The sequence below is a fragment of the Phoenix dactylifera genome, unplaced genomic scaffold (genome assembly GCF_009389715.1).
Source record: "Phoenix dactylifera cultivar Barhee BC4 unplaced genomic scaffold, palm_55x_up_171113_PBpolish2nd_filt_p 001393F, whole genome shotgun sequence".
Lineage (NCBI taxonomy): Eukaryota > Viridiplantae > Streptophyta > Magnoliopsida > Arecales > Arecaceae > Phoenix > Phoenix dactylifera.
Window position 1 is genome coordinate 61,325 of NW_024068715.1, and position 7,932 is coordinate 69,256.

Below are 7,932 nucleotides of genomic sequence, written 5' to 3' on the forward strand. Positions count from 1 at the left end.
ATCTAGCACATATCCCTACACTAAATACGATGTCGGGTCTACTAGCAGTAAGGTAGAGCAAGGATCCAATTAGTCCTCTATAGAGCTTAATATCAATGCTCTTTCCTTTTTCATCTTTGTCTAGCTTACTAGTAGGATTCATTGGAGTACCTACTCCCTTATGATTTTTATTCCCAAACTTCTTTAGTATTTCCTTTGTATACTTAGTTTGATGAATGAAAATGCCTTCTTTGGTTTGTTTGATTTGTAAACCTAGAAAGAAGCTTAGTTCTCCCATTAGACTCATTTCAAATTCTCCATGCATTAAATCAGCAAATTCTTTGCACAGAGTATCATTAGTGGCACCAAAGATTATGTCATCTACATATATTTGTACCACTAACAGATTTTTATCCTTTCTCTTGAGAAATAGAGTTTTATCTACATTTCCTCTACTAAAGTCATTATCAAGCAGAAATTTACTTAAACGATCATACCAAGCCCTAGGTGCTTGCTTTAATCCATATAATGCCTTATGTAATTTAAACACATGATTTGGCAATTCATGATTTTCAAATCCTGGAGGTTGTTCTACATATACTTCCTCCTCAATAATACCATTTAAGAATGCACTCTTCACATCCATTTGATATAATTTAAAATCCATAAAACATGCAAATGCTAGTAGCAATCTGATAGCCTCTAATCTAGCTACAGGAGCAAATGTCTCATCAAAATCTATTCCTTCTTCTTGATTGTATCCCTTAGCTACAAGTCTAGCCTTATTTCTTATAACTAATCCATTTTCATCTAATTTATTTCTAAATACCCATTTTGTTCCAATTACTGAATTATGCTTTGGTCTTTCAGTTAATGTCCATACATTACTTCTTTTGAATTGATTTAATTCCTCTTGCATGGCATTTATCCAGTTAGTATCTTTTTCAGCCTCTTCATAAGTCTTAGGTTCTAATTGTGAAACGAAAGCAAGATAATCATTTAAATTTCTAAGAGATGATCGAGTTCTTACCCCTTAAGATGGATCACCAATGATTAAGTCTTTAGGATGTCCATGTGCATACCTCTATTCTTTTGGCACGTCTTGGGGTTGTGGTGGCACGCAATCATCTCCCTTATCTTGATTTGGCACGTCATCAATTTTCAACTTTTCAAAGTCGATAATTCCTGTATCATCATCAACAATATTTTCTTTCCTAGCAGACTCACTATCAGACTCATCAAATATAATATTGACTGACTCTTCCACCACTAAGGTTCTTTTATTGAATACTCTGTATGCCCTGCTAGATGTGGAGTATCCTAAGAAGATACCTTCATCTGACTTGGCATCAAATTTACTTAGATCCTCCTTGCCATTATTTAAGATGAAACATCTACATCCAAACACTTTAAAATATTTAGCAGTTGGTTTCTTATTCTTCCAGAGTTCATAAGGAGTTTTCTTGGTTATAGGTCGTATTAAAACTCGATTTAGAATATGGCAAGAAGTGTTTATAGCTTCAGCCCAAAAGTACTTTGGAAGATTTGACTCACACAACATTGTGCGTGCCATTTCTGCCAATGTCCTATTTTTCCTTTCAACAACCCCATTTTGTTGAGGCGTTCTAGGTGCTGAAAATTGATGTGATATTCCATTTTTAGTGCAAAATTCTTCAAAGTGTTGATTTTCAAATTCCGTACCATGATCACTTCGAATTGCTACTAAGGTGAGTTTCTTTTCATTTATGATATTATTATATAATTTCAAAAATTCTGAGAATGCTTCATTCTTATGTGCCAAAAATGAAACCCATGTATACCTTGAAAAATCATCAACAATGACTAGTCCATACTTCTTCCCTCCTAGACTTGTAGTTCTAGTAGGTCCAAATAAATCCATGTGTATAAGTTCAAATGGTCTGGTTGTTGATACTACATTCTTTGATTTGAAAGATGATTTAGTTTGTTTTCCCAATGAACATGGTCCACATATTTTGTCCTTTTTAAAGATCAATTTTGGCACATCTTTTATTAATTCCTTTTTAACTAGTTTTGATATTAATTCCATACTAGCATGTCCTAATCTTCGATGCCAAAGCCAACTTGTTTCATTTTTCTTTTCTTCATTAGTAATTAAGCATAATCCATTTTTCTTGCCTAACTCATGAAGATCTACTAAGTAAATATTTCTTTGCCTTTGTCCTACAAGTACAATGCTATTATCTTTAGGATTAGTGATTATGCATACAGATGCTTCAAATGTAACTTTAAACCCTTTATCACAAAATTGACTTATGCTAAGAAGGTTATGTTTCAAACCCTTAACTAATAAGACATTTTCTACAAAAATAGATGGAGCAATGAAAATTTTACCCTTTCCAATGATATGCCCTTTACCATTGTCTCCATAGGTTACTACTCCACCCTTCTTTGATTCCAAGGTGACAAATTGATCTTCGTCACCGGTCATGTGTCTTGAACAGCCGCTATCTAGATACCAACGTTTTTCAACTTTATCGGCTGCAAGACACACCTCATCGTCATTGGCCATATGACACATTTGGGCCGTCTCTTGATGATCTTCCTCCTCCGAACTTGATTCCTCACTTTCACTCCAATCAGCCATGAAATTCTTCTTTTTCAACTTCCTTGCCATCCACTTCAAATCTGGGCAATCTATCTTATAATGCCCGGGTTTGTTACACTCATAGCAAATGGGAGTTTCTTTTTCTTTTTATTTGTCCTTACCTTTTTCTTTGCTTGAATTACCTTTAAGGAAGGGTTTCTTTTTATGGAACCTATTCTTACCTCTCATGAATTTTCTGAATCTTCTCCCAAGCACAGCCATCCCTTCTTCATCGATTTCTTCATCATCATCTGAATCTTCCGATTCAGTTAATTGTTTAGGGGTGGTAGTCTTTAGGGCAATGGGCTTTCTTCTCTTGACCTCATCTTCTGAATTTTGCCTCATTGTCAACTCATGGGTCATGAGAGATCCTAGAAGCTCCTCTAACTGCAGTGTGTTGAGGTCCTTTGCTTCTTGAATAGCGGTTACCTTGGCCTCCCAATTCCTTGGTAGAGACCTGAGAATTTTTCGCACTAAATCAGAGTTAGAGTAAGACTTTCCTAAACTTTTAAGCCCATTTATAATATCAGTAAAACGAGTAAACATATCAGTTATGGACTCAGTAGATTCCATTTTAAACAATTCATACTTGTGTACTAATATGTTTATCTTAGACTCCTTAACTTGATTGGTCCCTTCATGTGTGACCTCAAGTCTGTCCCAAATTTCTTTGGCAGTAGTACAAGTAGATATTCTATTAAATTCATTTACATCTAATGAGCAGTAAAGTACATTTATAGCTTTTGCATTTAATTGTGCTAATCTCCTATCACTTTCATTCCAATCCATTTCAGGTTTGGGTATGATAGTGCCCTCTATGTTAAGTGTGGGTGTGTGAGGTCCTCTAGTGATGATTTGCCATAGTTCATAATCTGAAGCTTGAATGAATATCCTCATTCTAGCTTTCCAATATGTGTAGTTTGTGCCATTAAATAGAGGTGGTCTATTTGTGGATTGCCCCTCACTCATTGCACATCCCACTTGGGTTGTCATGATCTTTAACTCTTGATTGTGAGATCAATGAGTACTATTAGAGCACCTCGCTCTGATACCACTTGTTGCCCAAAGTGACAATCCAGGAGGGGGGGGGGGGTGAATTGGTTTCTTCTAAATTTTGGTGCTTTAAAAGCTTTCTTAATTAAGTGCGGTGGTTGCTTTCTTAGATTATTAGAATGAGTTAAACTAGAACAAAGATAGAAGGTAATGCAAGAATAAATGTAAACACAAGCACAACACAAACACAACAATATATAGTGGTTCGGTGCTCTCCTTAGCACCTACGTCCACTCTCCAAGCGACCCCTTGGGAATTCACTATAATCTCGCGGATTACAGTTGGATTGTTTTCCGGGCTCACAATCCAAAAACCTTTGTTGGTTTTACGGGCTCACCAACGAACCTATACACTTTGGTTTTCCGGGTTCACCAAAAACCTTTGTTGGTTTTGCGGGCTCACCAATGAACCTTTACACTTTGATTTTCCGGATTCACCAAAAACCTTTGTTGGTTTTACGGGCTCACCAACGAACCTTTACAAATAGTTCGACAAACAAAAAGGAAAGATTCAAACTTCTAAATGAGCAAATGAAACAATATAGACTATAAAGAAGAGTTAGAAAATATTTATCGCTTTGAAGTGACTTTGCTCTTCTTTGTCAAGGATGCTTCACTCTTCAAGGGAGGATGGAGCTCTAGATGACTCTTTGAATTTGCTCAACCCCTTTCTTTGATTCTTGAATGAAGCTCTTGATGAAGAAGATTAGGGCACTTTTGTTTTCTTGTGTACTCTTTGATATTCCTTTCAAAAGTTATTCTATCTGATGAATAGTGCCCCTTTAAATAGCTTCCCACATCCTTTGGTCAAGCCCCAATGGTTAGAATTCAAAAACTAGCCGTTACTGACCTTGGGAAGGACAAAAAGTACATCTGCAGAACTAGCCGTTACTGTTCAGCCCGTGTTTGGGTCGACTCAACCTGTCCTTGGGTCGACCCAACTTTGCCTTGGGTCGACTCAAACATTCCTTGGGTCGACCCTCTCAGAGAACACAGAAACTTGAATTTCAGACTTCCTTCACTTGGGTCGACCCAACCATTCTTTGGGTCGACTCAAAGTTCACTTGGGTCGACTCAACTTCTTCTTGGGTCGACCCTCTCAGTAATTTCAGAGAACCATTTTCTGTCTGTCTTTCTGTCTTGCCTTTGGGTCGACCCTCTCAGAGTTTGGGTCGACTCAAGCTTGGGTCGACTCAACCACTGTTTGGGTCGACCCTCTCAGTAAATCCAGAGAACATATTTCTTTCATGTTTTGAGGTTCTTGAAGTTTGGGTCGACTCATGCTTACCTTGGGTCGACCCAACTCACTGTTCATCTGTACCAATTTTGCAGAAGTGTGCCAAATGACTTCTTGATGTGCCGGGGTCGACCCAATCATCCTTTGGGTCGACTCAATCTACACTTTGCTGCATCTCAAGGTTAGATTCATTCAAATGAACAAAACCATGTATCTATTATCAATCATACAAATATACTGAGAGTAATGAACTTATAAATGAAGTATCAATTTAACTTATAATATACTCTAGATAATTGCTTGTTAATCATCAAAATAACACTATCATCCTCACCGCGGCTAAGGAGTCCACCTCGGCAGCAGGGACAGCGCAGACCAAGGTCCCCGCCCCGACCAAGATCTCCAGCACGGCCATGGGCACCACCGGGGAGGTATGAGAATTACACTCCCCTCAACGCTCCCCGGGCAGAGATCCTAATGGAGATCGAGGGCCGAGATTATTTTCGGCCTCCACCCCCGATACGGGACCCCGGAGCTTACCGCAATCCTAGGAAATACTGCCGCTTCCACCGAGATCACGGCCATAATACAGAGGACTGCTTCCAGCTCCGGGACGAGATCGAGGCGCTCATCCGTCGCGGAGTCTAAATCGGTTCATACGGAATCGGCGCGAGGAAAGGAGGCCAGCAGAAAACACCGAGCAGCCCGAAGATCCAAATGCCAACAGACCCATCGCCGGCACCATCAACACCATTGGAGGAACCTCGGTCGGAGGACCAGCCGAGGAAAGGGTTCCCCCAAAGCGCCCGTGCATTTTTGAATCCATTTCGTTCTCGGACGAGGACTGGAAAGGGGTTGAAACCCCCCACGATGACGCTGTGGTCATCTCTATGATTGTAAATAAGTTTGATGTAAAATGCGTCTTAGTAGATAATGGAAGCTCGGCAAACATTTTGTACTATGACGCCTATCAAAAAATGGGGATGACAGAAAACCAGCTTCGGAGAATGAATGCTCCGCTGGTCGGATTTACCGGAGATTCAGTCCCAGTGGAGGGCGAGGTTGGCCTCCTAGTTACGGTCGGGCTCACCCCCCGAGAAAGTACTGTGAGGACGGACTTTCTTGTGGTCCGCCTGCCTTCAGTCTACAACGCCATTCTCGGACGACCAGGGCTAAATGCCCTCCGAGCTGTGGTCTCGACTTACCACTTGCTCGTGCAGTTCTCCACCAACCAAGGAATAGGCAAAGTCCGTGGGAACCAACTGATAGCTAAGCAATGCTATATGGCGACCTACAAAGCAAAGCGACCGACCGAAGCATTAAGCCAACGGGAGCTACCGGCCGAGGTGCCAACTCAAGCAACAGACCGCATGCTGCCCATTGAAACCTTAGACATGCGAAATGACCTCTGGAAGAAACGGGTAGAGCCTGGTGAGCTTCTTACCCAAATTCCTTTATAAGAAAATTGCCCAGAGTTAACCGTGCAGGTCGGCTCCGGCTTAAGCTCCTGCGAAAGGGAGCGCCTGATCGAATTCCTCCGGGCCAACATGGATGTCTTCGCCTGGTCGCCCGCCGACATGCCGGAAATCGACCCCAAGGTCATGGTTCACCGACTCCAGGTGAAACCGACCTGCAGACCCGTAAGGCAAAAGAAACAGGGCTCCGCCCCGGAACGACAGCGAGCGGCGGCCGAGGAAGTAGACAGACTCCTCGAGGCCGGCTTCATCCGGGAGGTCTCCTATCCGGACTGGCTCGCCAACATAGTCCTCGTGAAGAAAGCCAATGGGAAATGGCGTATGTGCGTGGACTACACCGACCTGAACAAGGCCTGCCCGAAGGATAGTTTCCCCCTCCCCAGCATCGACCAGCTCGTCGACTCTACCTCGGGACATCAGCTGCTGACCTTCATGGACGCCTTCTCGGGATACAATCAAATCCGAATGGCGCCAGAAGATGAGGAGAAGACAGCTTTCATCACCGACAAGGGCACTTATTGTTACAAAGTGATGCCGTTCGGGTTGAAGAATGCAGGAGCCACATACCAAAGGCTGGTCAGCCAAATCTTCAAAGACCAGATAGGCCGAAATATGGAGGTCTACGTAGATGACATGCTGGTGAAAAGTCGAACAGCAGAAAACCATGTGGCTGACCTCAATGAAACATTCTCCAAGCTCAGGAAGTACCAAATGAAGCTCAATCCTGCAAAGTGCGCGTTCGGAGTCACCTCGGGCTTCGTGGTAACCCAGCGCGGAGTCGAAGCTAACCCCGAGAAGATCCGAGCGCTGCAAGAGATGGTACCTCCAAAGATGGTCAAAGAGGTGCAGCGGCTTACTGGGCGGGTCGCAGCCTTGGGGAGGTTTGTCTCCAGGTCGGCCGAGCGCTGCCTCCCATTCTTCAAGATCCTTAAACGACCAAAGAATTTTCTATGGTCGGAGGAATGCCAGCGAGCCTTTGAAGAGCTTAGGTGCCTTCTTGCCTCCCCTCCGCTACTCACCAAGCCTCAGCAAGGCGAAGTTCTTTATTTGTACCTGGCCGTCTCCCCGGTCGCAGTGAGCTCAGTCCTGGTCCGGAAAGAGGACAAGCTTCAGAGGCATGTCTACTATACCAGCCGGGTCCTCAGAGGTGCTGAGACCCGATATTCTAAACTGGAGAAGACAATTTTCGCCCTGATCACTTCAGCTCGGAGACTCCGGCCCTACTTTCAGGCCCACACTGTGGCCATACTGACCGACCAGCCTATGAAGCAGATCTTGCAGAGGTCGGACCGTGCCGGGAGAATTGCCAAATGGGCGGTCGAGCTCGGAGAGTTCGACCTCGACTACCGACCGAGGCCGGCTATCAAAGCCCAAACACTCGCCGATTTCATCGTGGAGTGCACTTTGCCGGACGATTCCGAGCTCCCACTCATGCCAACGGAGGAGACCCCGAGGCCGCCATGGGTCCTATATGTGGACGGCTCCTCGACCTCGGGGGGTAGCGGAACAGGTCTCATCCTCACCAGCCCGGATGGGGTAGTTGCTGAGCAAGCCCACGCCTCG